Source organism: Halictus rubicundus, chromosome 1, assembly GCF_050948215.1.
Source record: "Halictus rubicundus isolate RS-2024b chromosome 1, iyHalRubi1_principal, whole genome shotgun sequence".
In the NCBI taxonomy this organism is placed as follows: domain Eukaryota; kingdom Metazoa; phylum Arthropoda; class Insecta; order Hymenoptera; family Halictidae; genus Halictus; species Halictus rubicundus.
Window position 1 is genome coordinate 489,440 of NC_135149.1, and position 20,252 is coordinate 509,691.

The 20,252-nt window shown below is 40.0% G+C and overlaps 1 protein-coding gene and 1 long non-coding RNA gene across 2 annotated transcripts in view; one reads left to right on the top strand and one right to left on the bottom strand.

The window, feature by feature from the left end:
* Positions 1-20,252, bottom strand: part of LOC143364149 (echinoderm microtubule-associated protein-like 2) — a 497,449-nt gene that overhangs the window by 445,151 nt on the left and 32,046 nt on the right. The gene's annotated exons all lie outside the window — the stretch shown is intronic.
* Positions 5,719-6,535, top strand: LOC143354651 (uncharacterized). Its single transcript, XR_013082416.1, has 2 exons — positions 5,719-5,972; positions 6,400-6,535. It is a non-coding gene; the product is annotated as an uncharacterized LOC143354651 (long non-coding RNA).

Consider the following 20,252-nt stretch of genomic DNA (forward strand, 5'->3'; position numbering starts at 1 on the left):
TCTAAAAAAATGACATAAAAACAAAATTTTTTATGGCGTTGTGTCAGCCCCATTGTACCATTCAACTTTGTCGTTACCATATTTTGCGTATCTTTAGAAACAACAAAGATATTTGAGGTGAAAACGTTAGGTGACTCACCCTGTATATAACGCACAGGGTGCGGCCGAATAACATATACATGCGAGCAGGAGGTGATTCTTCATCTCATATGTTCCGTTTCTCAGAAAGAGTTTCTCCGAACCATCATAAACGATTTCCAAAGTCGCCGTAAAATGTAAGTAAAACACTTGAAGTCTGTAGACGTCCCCATTTGCACGTTTTCTTTGATTAATGAACGCAAACATCGAACTACCCGTAGCGGTGATCTTTTCAAAAAGCCGTTACTCTTCTTCAGAGTTTTAGTATTTTACTGGTCTACTGGTCACATTTGGTTGTCAGAAGTCGAATCTTAGTCGAGCCATCGATGTATAGTCGAGGCCTTCATTTTCTGCATGCTTTGTTTGAGTCGAGGTGCTTTTCTGATTTATTGCCTGCTACGGTCATCCTTTGGAACCGAGGATTCCCCACGTATGTTACTGTAAGTTACAAGTCATACCTGAAAAGGCTCACACCGAACATACATTGTTGTCACTTCGTTCATCACCTTAGTTCTTCATCACACACTCACCGCAATCTTGTGTGTAGTCATTTATATTTTGTAATGTAACGTTGCACTCTTACGCCGCCTCGGAAAGCGGGAAAGATTCGACGCCAAAAAAAGAATCTACTGCTCGGGCGCCAGGCACCGAAAGGGTGCCATGCGAAACGTGACAATTTTTCGTCCTCGGGAAACCGAGGTCGAAGTTCGAACTTTCGAGTATTGCGAGACGGTACCGGTTACGCGAACGGTACCAAGGTTCGAACACATAAACACCGAGGACAGCCCTTACGGCAGAGCGGATCTCACAGGCCGAAAGAAATCTTTACGATATTGGCTGTAGTTAAAGAACTTTAAGTGGAGTCAAATGGTACAAAATACAGTGAAATCTCGTTGTATGCCAGTGCCAACCTCACGTTTCCAAGTCAGTGGAACACCTCACACCACCGCGGTGAGTGGCCGAATCTCAAGAGCCGTCGCGGCCACAACATTGTCGGAGATATCGGTATGAGACCAGAAGACCACTACTGATCCAATTACAAAACTTTGCAACGACGCGTATTACGTCTTGTTGCGAGTCCGCGACATCGGACCAGACCCGCGCCAATCATCGCCGGGAACCAGCCGCGCGCCAATCCTCGAGTTCGGCACGAGCGCGGGCCAATCGGCGAACACCGAAGATTCGCGAACGAACACACGAGGTCCGCGCTCGTGCTATAAAGATCGCGACAAAATCCACTGAGAGCGGAGTTGGCCTGGAGCTGCTCTCGGGGGTACACCTCCGAGCTCCGGACTTCTCGCAGCAGCGTGGAAACGTACGCGCTACGGTGTACCACCGAGCAAGTACGAGGAAGCGCCGGGATAGGCCGTACGAGTACGTGGGTTTACGTCCCGTATAAGGAAAGCCGAAACCGCGAGTAAGCCCAGAGGTGGCAGTCGCCCGTCGGCAGTGCTTTTCAGCATACCGTCGTCGCGACACTCCGGCCGTTCCCCCTTCTCCTCGAGACCCGTTCCCACATCCAGGAAATTCCATCTTCCGATCCGTGACCGTGTTTCGCGTCTCGTACGCTTAGTCGTCGGTCAGCCGCAGCAGCGTGCGGGGCTTGCTCCACGGTGTACTACCGAGAGTAAGTACCAAACGCCGGCGTCGAGCCGCACGTTCCAGGGTTTACGTCCGTTACGTGCGAACTCGCGCCGCGGTAGGCCGGGGACGGCAAGCGAGGGGTCCCGCCGGTCCGGGGACGAAACCATCCGCACCCCGCGAGCTCAGCTGACGCCGGGAACCGTCACCAATTCACTAGACCATCGCTGAGCCGCGGAGGTTCCCGACGATCCTCTCCAAGAGTAGGGAAACGCTCACCGGGTCCGAGACAGCGAGCCGCGCCTCGCCCGCGAGATCGAGCCACCGCATCAGATCCTCTCGCGTACCAGCACGACGAGCTCTGCTCGCCCCGCGCCCTGCGGACCGTAAGGGGCAGCCTGTAACACCGTCGTTCACCGCCGAACGGCGATCCGCACCGCCGTCGTCTACCGAAGGGTGACGCTCCGTAATCGCAACCGACGTTCACCGGGTATTGTCGCGAAGCCGATTCTCCGGACCTGCCCGCCGTTTCGGAGCACCGCCGCTCCCCGCGCAGTTAGGATAAGAGTTGATTTATAACGCGTTAGTTAGTAAGATTATAGATTATAAGTCATTACTGAAACCAGGCGAGTTATCGGGTCGTCCACCCTCATTGTTTATAGATCGACCGAGTCACAGATCCGGCAATACGACCTGTCCGAGCCGGGCCCACCGGCAATCCTGAACATCGGACAGAATAAAGTCTTTTCTTTAAGTTATTATCATTGAAATCGGAACTTATTTATTTCTTAAACACCTTTCCCCTCCCCAAAGAACCCTGGTCGCTGAGCGAATCCAGGGGAGGGACGCACGCCTCGCCCGCGCCTCACGCGACGAGACGTGCACCGTTACAACTTCTTTATTTTTCGTTATTTCTTATGAAACTTTTACCAACATATTCGTGGCATTTTTCTAATTAAAATGAAACCAAATATGATATAATTCTGATGATGTTTACTCGTGTAATAACAGTGCCAACGTGAGAAAAAGAAAACGAAATCCAGAGAATTGTGATCAATCCTTGTGAATGCAAACAGCAATGTTTTAATAAATTTACAAATAAAGAGAGACTGAAGATATTTAAAGATTTTCATGCCTTCGAAAATAAAGTCGCACAAGATACGTACATTTTAGGTCTTATACAAGCGAATAATTTCCAGTAAGTATAATGACAACTATATTTTCACAAGAACCATTTTTTAATATTTTAAAATACAAGTTACGTGTTGTTTTATTGATTAATTTTATTAATTTTATTTCAATAGTTGAGATAATGATGAAAATGATAAAAGTGAGCCCAGAAGAAACCGATAAGATTCGCAATGAAAGTTCGTTGAACCGAAGAACGTATCTATAGGAATAACAATAAATTTTTTGGAGAATTTCATCTCGTTCGCGGAAACAAACAATCACAAACATCTCATGATATGACCGTTTGTTGCACCGAACTATCGAAAAAATTAACTCTTTTACAGTCACGTCGAAATCTAGTTGACCGTTTGTTGCCCTATGCTCTTCAATTGGTATATGTAGAAAACCCAATAATTAAAATGACACTATGACAAATGGAAATTTAAATTAAACTTGCTACTTGGGCAAAGAAGAAAATAAAAGCTGAAAATTATATAGTTAATAGCATTACAAGCACTCAATTGGAATTAACCATCTCTGAAGAATCTGCCAATGAGATGATTAAAAAGTTCGATGGAATATATCTGGCAAAGAGTAGTGTAATAAAACTGTTATGTAAAAGAAGACTGTTGGAATTAAGGATGAAGGAAAATGAAGATCCTATCGAATTCTTTAATGAATTTCAAACAAATGTAAACGAACTTAAAAACGCTAAACAAGTCGTGAGTAATAACGACAAATTAAATTACTGTCTCTTAACACTCCCCGAAAGTCTGTGTCACCTATAGTTGATATCATGCCTACTAGAGAAGGACAAATCAATTAAGTTCATAAAATCTAATGGTAGACTTTCAGGAACGACAGGGCACAAACAGTAGTACTAAAGATAAGATGCAAACGTTTAGATTTCATGCACTCAAAAACAGCAATAGGTAATTCCAAAATAACAAGCTATTCCAAAAATATTTCCAAATTCAAGCAACATGTGGAACGCTATCGTTGAAGTAATATAAATTACACAAACAGATACCCAGGAGGCTATAACAAAAATTATTCTGCAAGGGTTGCTGGAAGCTCAACAGTGGAGGACAATATAAAAGAAATATTCATTTCTTTTAATTCGTAACATCTTTCGACTATATTCTGCTCTATATTATTAAAATAATGTGTTTGAAGTTTACATAACTTCTTCTGAATAGGCATCAATCGGTAAGATGCAGTTTCTTTTTTGATGCATCAAAATCTTGTGTACTGATGGTGGTATGTAGAACCAAGCATATAAATTAATGAATAATTTTGCCGTATCGATACAATATTTTTTGGGTGATTTGAAATTAATACACTTGAGGCATTTCGAACGACTCAACGTTCAGTAACAAAAATTCATTTGAAACTCGTGATCAGCGATTGTAAAAATGTCCATATAGGATGCACTGAATAATATAGCTGTTTTATTAAAAACATTACAAATAAATATAAATTTCATAGGTTTCCTTATTTATTAGGTTGAGGATGCCTTTTCGATAGAATATAGAATCCTCAATTTAAAAATATTTATATATTGATACTGATTTGTCAATTTTTACTAAAAAAATAACCAATTATTATTATACATATATTGTTAAATATATAGAAATTAAACTCCAAGAGTCCGACTGCGAGCACACAATCGTATTGGTATCCTGCTATCTTGCATTTAAAACTAAAACATTCATTTATTTTTTTGGCGCAAGCATGCGCAAGATTTTTTCCTTTAGAATATTCATGCAGACATATTCATAAATACTTGCCATGCAAAACGCGCATGTGCTTTTGTGTTTCCTTTTTGATACTTAAGATGAAAGTGGGATAAAATGATTTTTCTGTATGATGCCGTATATTTTAAACTATATATATATAGCTCGTCCATGGTCACGAAAGTAATTTTAACACAAAATTTGCATTGTTTAGTCATCAAGGAAGCATTTTCAATAATAAAATTATACTCCAGTGTATAAATTTAACACAATATGAAGAAATAAGTATTACAGTTCACAGTATTTGAATGAAGGAAAACCAAAGTAAATATGTAATTTAGCAATGTTAGAATTAATTTTTGAAGCTAATTTTTATTGTTCCTTATAAGTTCCTTATAAAATAGTTTCAACTATTACTTACTGACATCACAACTCAGATGAACAATATTCGTTACTCCGAAAAATTATCCTATGATCAGTTCGTGGGCGTTTTTCCACACTGTGTAGCAAATTCTCAGACCACATAGTGAACATCGATAAATACTTTACTGAATTCGTAAACTTAAGAAACCCTATAGATATTAAAGTTGGTGATGGCTTCTCACTGTGGTCAGACAAAATCGGCAACATTGTCACTTATTTCAATGTCATGGGTAAACCAATACGGACTGAAATAAAAAATGTCTATTTCGCGCCAAATATGAAGAAAAATTTATTAAGCGTATCTTGCATTGTAAAGGAAAATAATCATGTCATATTCGACAGTGACACTGCCATAATATATAACAGTAAAGAACACCTGGTCGCTATTGCACTTAAAGAAAACAAACTATTTAAATTAGAGGGAAGGTTGGCAAGCCGAAAGAAGTTACTTCCTATGTGGGATCCGTAGAATAAAGAAAGGCGGCACGATATACTAGGCCACACAAACTTCCAAGATTTAAAACATTTATGTGAATCACAACTGCTTGATGGGTTACCTAAGGAGAAATGGAAATACCACTTGCGACCCGAGCTTTAATTGTAAAATTAAGAGAAGATGGATTATCCATTAGAAAAATAGGTCAAATAGTAAAAAGGACACATTCTTCAGTACAATATATTCTTGAGAAATATGCAAAAACTAAATCTATTCAAAATTTACAACGTACAGGTCGACCACAAAAATTAGATACTAATCATAAACGTGCAATCCTACGAACAATTCGTTGTGATCCACAAACGAGTGCATCAAAATTGACCAGTATGATAGAAAATGACTATAATATAAAAGTAGTGCCTGAAACTATTCGAAATGTTATAAGAAAAGCTGGATACAATGATCGTACAGCCAGGAGAAAACCGTTCGTAAGTAAAGTTAATAAAAGAAAACGTTTTGAATTTGCAAAAGCACACGTTAATAAGGATCAAAGCTTTTGGAATAATGTTACATTTAGTGATGAATGTAAATTTACTATTTTTACTTCGGATGGAAATGTTAAAGTGTGGAGAAAACCAAATGAACAGATGAAACTCAAAAATTTACTCCCATCGTTTAAATATGGAGGCGGCAGCGTGATGGTGTGGGGTGTATGAGTGAAGCAGGGGTGGGAAATTTAGTCTTTATTGACGGCATAATGGATCAGCATAAATATTTGAACATTTTGAAAGAAAATTTAAAAAGAGTGCCAGAAAATTACATCTTGAAGAGTGGTTTATCTTCCAGCAGGATAACGATCCTAAGCAAATGGCTAAGACAGTAAAGGAATGGGTATTATACAATGTCCCGAAACAGCTGCATACACCTCCACAATCTCCCGAGATTAATGCAATAGAACATTTGTGGGGAGAAATAAAAAGAAATTTGAAAAAATACACAATTAAAAACAAGGAAGACCTAAAATCTAAAATATTGTTGGAATGGGAAAATATTCAGCCAAGTACAATGCAAAAATTAGTTCAAAAAGGCGGCCCAACTTACCACTAGTTAACAAATTATGAATAATAGTGTTACATGTACGGAGACTTTTTTGACCTCGTTTTCGTTGAGTTTTAGTTTTGCTTTTGTTTATTTGTTAACAAATAAATGTAACATAGCTTTTTTTGCATTGTTAATAAATGTTATGTTTGTGAACATAATAACGCAAGAATTATTTATTTATTACCATTTCCTTTAAAATTATGTTTGTGAACATAATAACGCAAGAATTATTTATTTATTACCATTTCCTTTAAAATTATGCAACTTTAAATAAATTCTTGTACGGTGTACGGAGACTTTTTTGACTGACTGTAGCTCCACGATGCAGCGGTACAGCCGAGTCGCTGAAGAATGCGTATAGTATGTCGCGAGATTCACAATCAAAGCGCTGCAAGGAGGTGGAAATTTCCAATTGTAAGTTAGCTGCTTTGATAAATACCGATAGTGACTTAACTTTAATGCGAGCGGATCAGTATATTATGGTCGGTGCACCTAAATTAGGAGACAGAGTTGTAAAATTCCGTGGTGTTGGATTAGACTGCAATTACACTCTTGGAGAATTCGTAGCGAACGTAAACATAGCTCATGAACTTTATTCTATGACAATACATGTAGTTTCTGACACACTAACTCAGCATCCACTGATTATTCGCACAGATTTCTTGAATAGCGTTGGTCACCGATCCTATTTCCTTGAACTTTGCAACTAATTGTAACACGTACGTATGAGAAACATGTGACAACGAGCACACTCATCAGCTCCATAAATAAAAATTATTTGTACTCGTTCTTCTAAAGAATACACCATTTTATACAATTAATTGTACTACGATATAGCATCTCATATTACGATGATTCACACTTGACGAAATAGTACAATCTTATATTGAAAGACAGACAACATAAACAAGAGATCCATAGAGGACAATTTTGAACACCATTCATGAACACCATGTATATCACTGTTCAGTTAGCAATAGGTTGTATCTGTTCAGGGTAAACACTCGTTTTCTGTTTATAGGTTTAACGTTAAGCCGAAAACGGGAATAGTAGTGCTGACTGCTGCGTCGTATTTTCAGTTAGCGCCAAGGCGCCAATCTGTTCACATCGACGAGTAGTTAAGATTGTTCGTGTTCCAGTGTTAAAATATTGTAAAATTTTCAACAATGGCTCGCGCTAAAAGAATGACTGGTCCTGAAATATTAACAATACACAATTTACGTAAAGAAAATTGTTCTATCAGTAAAATTGCGAAAATGTTGAATTGTAGTTATTGTAGTTATTTACAATTTATTAAAAAATATAGACGAATATGGGAAAAAAGAGCACAAGTCGTCCAAGAGTGACAACTGATCGTCAGCGGCGTGCAATTTTAAGAACTGATTCAAATTCTGCTGCTACTACAAGATTGCCGCAGAAGCTGGAGTAAATACTAAAATACGTAATGTACAACGTATTATACAAGAGTGTAAACACATACTGTTCCGTCGCAAGGAACAATTCAAGTGGTGCTTGCCTTCGGACAATTGTTTATGATACGCTCGTAACTAAGTGATCACCTTCAACGATTAGGCACGGCGCAACAGTGAAGACCATCCAGGCTCGCATCACAGCCTGCCTTTCGTTTGTGGTCACTTCCTATGGTTGCGGGACGTCATAAATTAAGTCCTACGAAGGACCACCCAAAACAAAAGGGCACTGTTCAAAAGTGTCAAGGGTCAGCCTTGTTGAGAGACCGGCATCAGCTTACGCTCTCCAGGGCAAGCCCATCCAGATCACCCAAACAGGGTGACAATCAGTCAATGATGCGCTGATTGGGTAACGCAACATTCAGCAGAACCAATCAGTGCACTCCCTCTTCCATGAGGACTACCCTTTCAATACATAAAGGAGTCTCACCTAAAAATCAAACGCTCACTAGTTTGATTCAAACGTGAAACATTCAGTTTTGCGAAGACGGGGTTCCGTCGTCGGGCTACGCGAGCCTGGCAAGCGATCAGCTTTTGTCAAAACAATTCTCGTGAGGACGAACGGTTTTTGTCAGAAACAATTCTCGCGAGAACGAGCGGTTTTTGTCAGAAACAATTCTCGCGAGAACGAGCGGTTTTTGTCAAAAAACAATGCTCGTGAGGATCGCTCGATCTGAGCTCACTTCTGTTCGTGATAGCGTTGCAAGAACATCTTGCATCGCGCGTGCAACCAAGATCCGACGCGGAACGCTCTCGCGATCGAAACCAACAATCACACGAGACGAACCGACGCGTCTAAGGCAGGGCCTGCTGGATCAGCCTTACTGACGAATCCTCTAGCAGGTCTGGGATGAAACGCGCTTCCGACTAAATTCAGCAAATCAACATTTGAAACAGCTGTCCAAAATTGATTTGGCGGACAGTAAACCGCGGCGGTATCGGGAGTGACGCGTCCGCGACCACCGGGTCCAAGATTTGGTGTCATTTTCAAAAAATCCGCACCGAACACATACAACGCCAAAAATTAATGTGTAAACCACCGCTAACAAAGCAACATAAAGAAGAACGTTTACAATTTGCTGAAAAGTATATTCATTGGAAGAAAAAATGGCAAAAAGTTATCTTTAGTGATGAGAAAAGATTTACTCTAACATAGATGTTATTTCCACGATTTGCGTAAAGAACAACAAATTTTATGTAGTCGACAGTACGGTGGTGATGATGTGGGCGGGAATTGGGTACTATGGACATGTAGCGACGTCGTCGCTACCACGTTCCGGGGAATTTGGCATCCCATTTTTATAAAAGAAATTGTTAGAATTGTTACCTGGGCCTGGTACGTGCCTGCTTATAATGAGTCCCCCGACTCATCTGGCAGCCAGACTTTTCCGGGCCGATATCGTCCCGCCAGCAAGTGCCCTTGGTCCGTGACGAGCCCAGCTACCTCAGGTACTTGTACATACCTGATAGCTGGCCTCTCACGACCAAGGGACTTTTTCGTTGCACGTTTTCGTGGCTGGCGGGTTTTCCCGCTAGCCTTCGTCCACCTCTTTTCCGCGGGACACTCTGTCCTTTTCAAGGACCAAATAAATAGACCTCCGAAGGCGTCGGAGGCTCTCAGTACTTAGCTTAACGCTGACGAGAGCAGTTGTACGGTCTCCGTAATTTTTCTACGATCCATGATCACCTTTGTATGTTTTTCTTTACTTTCGTATAAATAGCCTGTGTAAATATTTCTTGTAAACAGTATCTTTGCGAAATAAACTTCGCATGAACAAACAGAGTGTGGTTAGGTTTTCGTGTTTATTTTATTGTTGTACCTGCCACCTCAAACACACTGAAATAAGTTTGTAAGTGGTAAAATGAATAATGCAAACTATATTGATTTCGTCGACGAACAATTGAAGAGACATGGTGTAACAATTGCGGGCACAAACTTTATCTATCAGCAAGATAATGCAAGTGTTCATACAGCCAAGATTGTAAAAGAATATTTTACACGGGAAAATATTAAAATTTTGGAATGGCCAGCCAGATCTCCAGGTTTAAATATTATGGAAAATTGCCGGGTCCATTTAGCCAGATCAGGATATGCCGGTGGAAGACAACTTCGAACCCTTAACGAATTAAAAATCTGCATTGAACGAAACTGGGCAGCGTTAAGCAGGAAATTTGTTCAAAAATTATATAAATCTATGCCAAAACGTTTAGTGGCAGTTATACAAACAAAAGGCGGAGTTACGAAATATTAAAACACTATTTTTTTTATACATATTCTTATCGGAGTTCGGCTCGAACCGTCGAACGAGTCAGACGTGTTTGCAAACAGAGCGCTACATCGTTCCTGTATGTGAAGTGTTCAGTTCGGTATCGCGAGTGCTTACGAAATATTTAATTGCTTACAACCGAATTGTTAACGTCAAGTGCAGTGATGATGTCCCCTGACAACCAGGAGGCCTCATTTGAGAACAACTTAAGAAGCATGAACGTCTCTGAGTACAGTAATGTTCATTCAAACAAGTCAACGAGCTCAACAAAAGTGACAACAGGAAGTGTGTACCCTTGAGGTATGCAGCCACAACACAAAGTAATTACATTTCCGACTAAAGAACAAGCCGACAAAGAATTCACATTAGCAGTAGCTAAAGTTATTTCACCGGTTAATATCAGATTCGCCTATAGAATTTCGAACGGCAGAATCTGTATGTATCTCGCCAACCAACACCTTGTAGAAAACCTGACCGACACCGATGTAAACATAAGCGTCGGCGCTCACACACTGCGAATTCGTCCGCTCGTGGCCAGGGCTAAGAGAGTAATACTGTCCAACGTGTGTCCGATAATCCCGCATGATACAATTGAGAAAAAATTGACAGCTATGGAAATCAGGTGCGCGTCACACCTTACATTCAGAAGGGCTGGCATGAACGAACCGGGGTTCTCACACATTTTAAGTTTTCGGTGTCAAATATACATCGAACCCAGTGATGCTGCCAAACTCCCCGACAATATTCAGATTGAGTATGAGAACGTCAACTACTGGATTTACATTTCGTCAGATAGTCGAAGATATTTCATCTGCAAAAAAGACGACCACTTGGCCAAACATTGTCCAAATGATGGCAACACCATGCAGATGTTATTGCCTGAAAAACCATCGTATAATCAGGCAAGAGGTAATACGTCTGAAGAAGCCAAGGCTGCAGATGACAACTCTAAAGTCACTGAATCTGAGACCAATAACTATGAGAGGAATGACAGAAGACCGTTATCCACTACCGAGTCAGGTTCTACCGCCAGGGGAATCGCAATCAATGATAATTTATCATCAGATGACACCGACAACAAGACTAGCCAGGAACAAAATCACAAACATGAGCGAACAAAATTAAAGAAAATAATACAGAAAATGCGAACTGAATCGTGTAGTAGCGACCAAGAAACCGACATTGAGGCAATGACTCTACCGATTAAAGAAATTCTAACTGAACATCCGGACACCTATGTCTTAGACTACACCACTAAAGACGGAAAAGGCGGTATAGACTATATCTCACTAAAACTTCTGCCTTGCAACATTAAACTGGTCTTGTTAGACATATTCAACGAAATGTACCTTGAAAAACGATATCCTCAAGAGTGGCAGTCAGTTCAAATGTTCTTCATTGATAAACCCAATAAATTGGGCGTTAGACCTATTTCCTTGGCTTCATGCGTATGTAAACTTTTTGAAACCATGATTAAGAACAGGCTAGAATGGTGGCTTGAAAATCAAAATATTCTACCCACGTCTCAAGCAGGATTTCGTAAGGGTAGATCATGTTCAGACAATTTAGTTTCTTTATTAACCAGCATCGACATCGCAAAAAATCAAGGTAAATACACCCTAGGAGCCTTTCTAGACGTTCAAGCTGCTTTTGACAATGTGAATTGTAGTGTGCTTATTCAGAATCTAACCCAGGTAGGCTGTTCTCTTGTAGTCATAAGATTTATCAAACATATAACGTTTGGCAGGAAAATTACCGCTATAGATGGAACCACAAGCACTGTCACAAGAACAACCTGGAAAGGTTTGCAACAGGGAGGAGTTCTAAGTCCGCTACTATATAACTTTTATGTAACTGAAGTTATTAAGAACATTCCAGACAACGTTCAAATATCGCAATTTGCAGACGACATTGCTGTCTACTGCAGCACCCCTACCATTAACGATAGCAAAAGTTTACTCGAACAATCGATTAATACTATTAATGCTAATCTCAAATCTGTTGGCCTCGACCTGTCTCCTAAAAAAACTGTGTTTCTTCACTTTAATAACAGACGCATTTTACCGGGTAAAACCGAAATTAAAATAGACACCCATGTCATCAAATCAAGCGAAACAGTTAAATTTCTAGGAATAAATTTTGACTTTGACATGAGCTTTAAAGTTCATATAAATAATGTGAGGAAAAAATGTTTTAGGCTTCTAAATATAATGAAATTTCTTTCTGGCGTTTCATGGGGTGCTTCACCCGAGACTTTGTTGTTAATATATAGTAGTTTCATAAGACCAATTATGGAATATAATTGCTTCATATATTAACCGAAAGACAGAAACCTAATGCTTAAATTAGACCGAATTCAGTTTGTTGCAATTCGACTAGCACTGGGATACAGAATTAGCACGCCCACAAATGTTTTGCTTAGCGAAGCTAAAGTCATTTCCCTTCGGGATAGAGTCAATTTTCTAGCTAGAAAATATTTATTCAAATGTTACTCTCATACAACCTCAACTTCAAATAAAATACTGTTTAAAAATAACACAGACTTGATTGCTATCTCTCCCAATAGACGAACGAAACACTCTCTGTTAGTTGAAAACCTCCTTAATTTGTTGGAAACACGACCTCATCTAGAGATTGCTGAAAAACATCCTATTTTTACCACAGACTATAACATTCCATTTAATATTCCACCTAGTGATGTGTATTTAGGTCAATCATTACAAGATTCTTCCGACCCTAATGTTCCGTTACGAGATTTTATTGAATCCAACCCTCCGAATACGGTTGCAATCTATACCGATGGCAGTATAACAGAAAACTCCGAATCAGTAGGTGCCGCAATATACTGCCCACAATCAAATATCTCCCAAAAATTTAGCTTAGACAAACACGCATCAATTTTCACAGCAGAGTGCTACGCCATTAGCCGAGCACTGGATATTGCGAATTTATATAGTAATGCTACAAATTTTCTCATCTTCACCGACTCGCAAAGTACAATCAAATCACTACAGAAGCCAACCTTCAAATATAGTATCATTAACCATATCATTGAAATCAAAAGTAAGTACTCTACGTTTATATTAAACAACAAAGGCCAGAATTTTATTAAGTTTATCTGGATACCAGCACATGTAGGAATTATCGGTAACGAAGAAGCAGACTCACTTGCGAAAGAAGCGACCAAAGAAAGTTCTTCGCCAGATATCTTCTCCATCTCCAGATGGAGAATCGAGCATTATTGGCAATTTATGCTTTTACATTTTTAATCAGAACAATATTGTTTATACGAATGAATTGTAGAGCTTATCCCGATGAAAATGAGTCCAAACACGACATCATTTGGACTGTCTTTAATGAGATTGTAATTTTTATCGTAACATTACGTATCAATGAAACTTGTTCGATTACACTCGAATTTGAACTTATTTTCATCAGGAAAATCCCCTCCATTCGCTCGTCACAATTTCATGAGGATATATTGAAAAATCTAAAAGTTTAAACTTTCATACGTGCGCGATTCTCCATCCGCTTACATTGTATGTCGTCTGTCGTCGCTGGGTCTTTGAAGCTCGGCGCTCGGTAAAAGTAATTCGAAGATTTATTAGAAGCCTTCGAATAGAAAATAAAGATAAAAGATGAAAAAATAATTCGAAGTTTGAATAAATCCGCTTCGAATAAAAAAAAATTATCTTTTTTCGTCGGATAAATTCTCGTCGAATAAAATTATTCGATACACATCAAATAAAGATACTTTCTTTACTTGAACCTTCGAATAAGGAATAAAAATTTTTTTTTATCTTTTACTAGTTATTCGAAATTTTTATTTAGATAAATATTTTGCCCAACTCTGCCATTTTGCATGATCGAGGAATGATTCGCGGCATCCTGGACCCTTGCTATTCTCATCGGTACACGTACACGCCGACCTAGCGGTGTGTGAGTGTGCCGAGGCACAGCTGTTTGAACGAAGCTACGGCAGGCACCATGCGACCGAATAATGCAAAATGTTGCTCGAAAATGCAAGAGTCGAACCTGTTTGATGGCGAGCGCTCTAGATTTATCTTTTATCTAGCGGTTTTGACTACTGATAAGCCCCATCTTTGCATTATCGAGGAATGATTCGCGGCATCCTGGACACTTGCTATTCTCATCGGTACACGTACACGTCGACCTGGCGGTGTGTGAGTGTGCCGCACGACTCTCATTCGAGCATAGTGACTGCTGACGACGACAATGATCGGAAAGAGAATACAGCGCTCGTAGCGAAAAATGCCGGAACTATATTTGAGCAAAATAATAGCTGTGGGATGGTTTTTCGGGGGCGGCAAATCCTTTGTTTAATACGTAATTATACAATATAATAGGCGTTGCATTGACATTGTATATGTCACCGCTAGAGCGCTCGCCGTCAACATTCTTAATAAGAACCCGGTTATTTAAGAAAATGTGTCCTTATATCTACATTCTGCCGAATATTGCAAATTACGCCTAGAAAACGCAAAAGTAGGACCTGTTCGTTCGCGAGCGCTCTAGATTTATCTTTTATCTAACGCTTTTCACCCCTGGAAAGCCCCATCTTTGCATTATCGAACAATGATTTGCCGCCTCCCGAACCCTTGCAATCTTTTTCGTTCTTGCGGATCTAGCGTTGTGTGGGGCATACCATGGCACACGCACACGGCACACACACTGTCATTTGAGCTTCACCTAGCGGCCGTTTGTAGCGTGAAGATCGCTAGGAAGCTTCTCCTAGTTCCTGTTTGGAGCGTGGCGACTCAAGGCTACGTAGGAAAACTGGCCCTTAAGGGTTTTAGAGATTGCATGACTTGCCAAACAACACAGATATATTCATATTTAAATGTGTATTACAAGTGTTGGTGTCGCGATTGAATTGAATATGAATATACAATGAAAGTATTGTTACTTAGAGACGCTTGCTGTTGACGCACTGGCAATGCGAGGTTTAAGAGTAATTATTATACAGGGTGAATCCCGAATCGTGATCAGTAGAGATTACTCTGTTATTAGAAATCCGATCGAAAATGTTTTTATCAGCTTTATCAGATTACGGGCTATTAGGTTGGATTGATTCGAAAGGGAACTTTAACCCGGTCTCACTAGAATTAACTCTTAAGAACACGACGTGACTCTACACGTGACTGCACAATTACTAACCAAAGAAAGTGAAAATGCAAGGGTTTGTGGGTAAGGTCTGTTTGTGAATGATCAACACTTGTATTTGGCGAACTGACTTTAATTTATATATACAACTAGTGTTCGCGTCTTTACAATTTCGCGAGGTGTGTTTCTGGACGACGCTCGACGACTGACTCTGTACGATTCCCGAAGTGTGTGCGAGTCGAGAAAACACAATGGCCGTGTGGCGAGAACGCGTCACACATAAGCTGTCAGTGAATATTTTCTTGACCTGCTCATATGCTACGGGAATCAAATACTTTTCGTGAATGGTTTCTTTACTAGAAATGACTAGTAAGGAAATGTGCGTGTAGAATTCATTCCTGTATAGTAAATTCCAGCTAGATAAAGGATTGAAGGAACTGGGTTCGGTAGGCGGATGCCTTCGAATGAGTATTCAAAATCAGGGTAAATATGACTGAGTCGTTTATTTATTACAGTGATGTCGCGGCAGCGTCCTGGGTAGTTCAACTAGCGCGATTGAACTCTGACTGAACTACTACTCTAACTGCGATAGAACAGTGACTGACTGCGACTCAACTCTAAGTCCACAGTGACAGAATGTAGCTGAACTCTAACTCGGCTGTGACTAGACTCCTTCGCGTCGGTAGTCTGCTGCCTTATATTTCAAAAACGCTTGTCGAGTGATTGGTGGAAGTCCTTTCGAGGCACTTCCACCAATCAGTGAATTTTGCATAACACGCTCACGTTCCACGCCCCTGGTGCGTGAGAAGGATGAGCGTGTCGTTTCGTTAAAAATCTAATTTTGGTGATGCAGCGGGGTGTCTTCCGGGCCCGGGTGCTAAGTGCGGTACGTGACTGCTGGCTTACGTCAACGGGCCCAGCTTTCCCGGTTGATAGAAAGCAGGCACGCGTCGCTGGGACACTCTAAGCTGGAGACCCTTCGACTACCCAAAATTTATGGCGTCCACTTGCGCGATTGAGTTCGTCGCTAGGAACTACAAGGACACATCTGTCCGCTAAGTGGCCAAAATCGTTGAAGACGTTTTCTCCAAAATAGCGTCTTAAGGCTCGTACAGACCAGAACATTTCGACGAACATTGCGCCGAACGGCGCGCCCAACAGCGAACGAAACGCAAAATCGACATTCATTTCGGCGATCCGAACGGCGCGATTTTGCGTTTCTTCGTCGTAATGTTCAGGTTTGTGCGAGGCCTTATACTGTGCAAACCTTGGTGCTGGTGCGCTGAAGATTTCTCTTCCGGCGTCCAGCTAGCCGCTACAGGATTTTTCACATAAATACAAAAATAACCGCGTCAGCTCTTTTTCAAACTTTAACAAGCATTTACAACAGTTAGGAAGTACATAAAAATATGTATAGTTGAATATATGGATATGTAGAAGAGAGTTCCCTCTATTCGGATTTGGTTTTAGAATGACAATTGCAGGTCAAATTTGGTGTTGTACAGTGTAAGCACTCTAATAAGAACCATATACTTCTATCGTTCTGGGGTAGTGGCAGTGGGATAGAGTAGCAGAAGATTCCATAAAAGCAATACAAAACCTACCAGAATTACTAGAAAAAGTACGATCTATCATTAAATACATAAAACGTAGTACAAAAGTTAGTGGCGAATTAAAAAATAAACAAAAAGATATGGCCAGTAAAAAAGATTACCAAAAGAAACTAGTCCTAGGTAAACTAAAGTTGTTAAAAATAGATTCATTATTAGTAACTTATTGAAATAATATTTAGATGTTGCAGTTAGATAGAGCTAACCGTTCAAAAGTACATGTAGGTATGTAACTTCTTAAAGATGATTGATCCTATTACAAGATTTCGTTCAAGTACAATCGCTTCGTTGGATCAATGACAAAAATACAAAAATCTTACTTTGAGCTTATTTTGAGAAGTGAGCTCGAATCATATGAAAAATAATCAGGTAAAATCAGGCACATTATTTCGAGAACCATTTAACCAAGGGAAACTAACAAATGCAGTAGAAATGAGCTAAATTTTTACACATTTTACCTTATAACAATCATCCTGTATAGAGTATGAAAATTATTTGTTTAATCTTCAGTAATTGTAAAATATCCCTAGTAGCATTTATGGTTGACCAACGATGGCCAACAGTTAAGAGTTAGTTGGGATATGGTTAGTGGTTTTGTCTACAAATCGCCAACATGGAAGCTACGACGAAAAATTATAATAATTTGCCAATGAATATCCAACGTTGGGTCTTTAATTAGTATAGTTGATTAATTAACAAGAAATTTACGTATGATAATACTACATTGGCCCAGACACTGTTTGCTACAGACGTCGGAAACGTTACTACAACTAAAAACTTGTTAATTATTATATTCTAAATTGATTCTTTTGTTTTCTTCTTTACGGGTATACGTATACTCGCAATATGTTACTGTGGCGCAATGGTTGGCTCACTAAAGTTTTATTGTGTGCAGCCTTGGAATTTATTTATTTCTTTCATTTTTCCATTTTCCAAGGGAAAGGCACGGGTAGTGCTCATGTAGTATAAGAAAACCCGTTTAGGTTTCTTCGGAATGTGCCTTCGTTTTTCAGATATTTTGATTTAAATTTGTTGACGTGTCTAGTAACCCAGTTCATAGTATATACCTGAGCTGTTCAGCGTCTGCCCGTACGGACAGCAATTTTCTTGCCCTGGGCATACACAGAACGGCGGGAATTGGCCGAACGAAGCCGCTCCCCTGCGGACAAATTGCGTGTATTTGTCACACGCATTGTCTACGTGGCCAGCAACGGCTGCGCTATGATTTACCTCCACTCTGCTACGTCACTTGCTCGTAGCATTACCCACGGGCATCGGCGGGCGCCCTCACCTGCTAATACACACGATGAGCCGCTCTGGCATATGCACTCAAGACACCTCGTAATTTCAGCGGTAGCGTATCAGCTTACAACGCAGGCGCAGGCGGTACGGTTTCAAATCCGATGTAGGTATGCAGTTTTTTCTTCCTTTTTTCCAATTTTTACCGTGGAAATACATTGTTTATATATTATTGTAGCGGTACGCGATTCGCATCGCAAGATGTTAGAGTTGACCGCCTGCAGATGTTAGGGTCTAAGGTAATAAAACCTACCCTGACTTTTGCAGGATGGCAGAAATTATTTTATTTCCGAATGACTTTACGGGTGTAGAAAATTTAACTACCCCATCATAAACGTTGCCAGCCGAGTACCGCTGGGGCTGTCCGACAGCGCGGCACGCGCGGTCCCGACAAGACCTTTTTTCCAAACATTTGGCGACCACCTTTGCCAGTGACCATAAACAACAGATGCGGGATTTCCTACCCCCGCGAAGCATAGCTCCGCCTTCCTATCTTCGGAAAGGTAACGCCTTTCCGAAGATCAGGATATAAAGGGAGGAAATCCAGAAAATCTACTTCTTGTACCTCTTGCACTTCTCGCGCTTCGGGTCTACGTACTTTGTCTGTCGGTCTCATTGTACATTGAACACGCGATTAAATAAACAGACTATCCTGTTAAATAAACTGACTCTGTTTTGTGGTAACATAACCACAATTATTTATGACGTACTGTAAAAACAACCATAAAAGAGAAGAATAATATGTTATCAGATCCAATTTGGCCGTTCGTATTGTAGTGACGTTCGCCCTACGATGACCCATAAAAAGGCGACGTTTCTAACGGTTGGCCAACCAATGCTGCAACGAAGGCCCAACAAAATGCCAACTATAAATGTTACTAGGGGTGTATCGAAAGTGAAGGGCACTATTTTGACCGACGTCGCACAGTAAGACGAAACTATCTGACGGCGATCAAAAATCGATTTTCGTATCATTGTAGATTAGAAACAACAAACATAAGATTCGTTAAGATTTATTTTCAAGATTATAAAAAACGAGTTGTAGGAAAATTGTAAGAATTGCTTTCATCGCCGTCTTTAACAAAGTCAATTTTGCACTGCACTGGTTAGTACGGGATTGCGAAGAAATCGCGCACGTGCAGTACGTTATCCGTTATGCTTTCCTGTCAACCGTATCCTATTGCAACAAGCACTTGAAAAGAAAAATCACATAGATATGTACGTCCGTATCTTTTTATGCAGATATCAATATCAGGTTATCCTATTTCATATAAATAAAAACCAGGCTGGGTGTCCCACGCAACTCGTTCACCCTGAATAACTTCGAAACTATGCATTATACGAAAATGTTTTGTATAGGAAAGTTGTATGGTTTGGAAGGATACATTATGTAATGTATATATTTTTTTATAAGTGGACGTGTTTCGGAAATTTCAAGGTCACCTTTACTTTTTTAATGGAATGACCTATTTTTTGTATCGTCAGTCAATAGAGTATCAAATTCTGAGTAAAAATGTATTGACCTACATATGTCCTAAACCTAATAGTTATTAACGAGATATTATCGAAATAATTTTCAACGCATACCTACTACTTGGAACCAAAGTTGGGCAAAATTTTATTCGGATAACAGATATAGACACTATCGAATAAATATCCAATCAAATAAAACTTTATCGAATAATAATTATTTTAGATAAATATTTATTCGGTACAATTCCAATAATGCCCAACTCTGCTTGGAAGCTAGTATGCTAGGATGCTCGAACTGATGTCCCTCAACAGAATATGATGAGTACATATGGAAAATTATATCAATAATATCTCGTTAACTATTAGATGTAGGACATATGAAGGTCAATACATTTTTACACAGAAAAGTACATCTTCCCATTTAA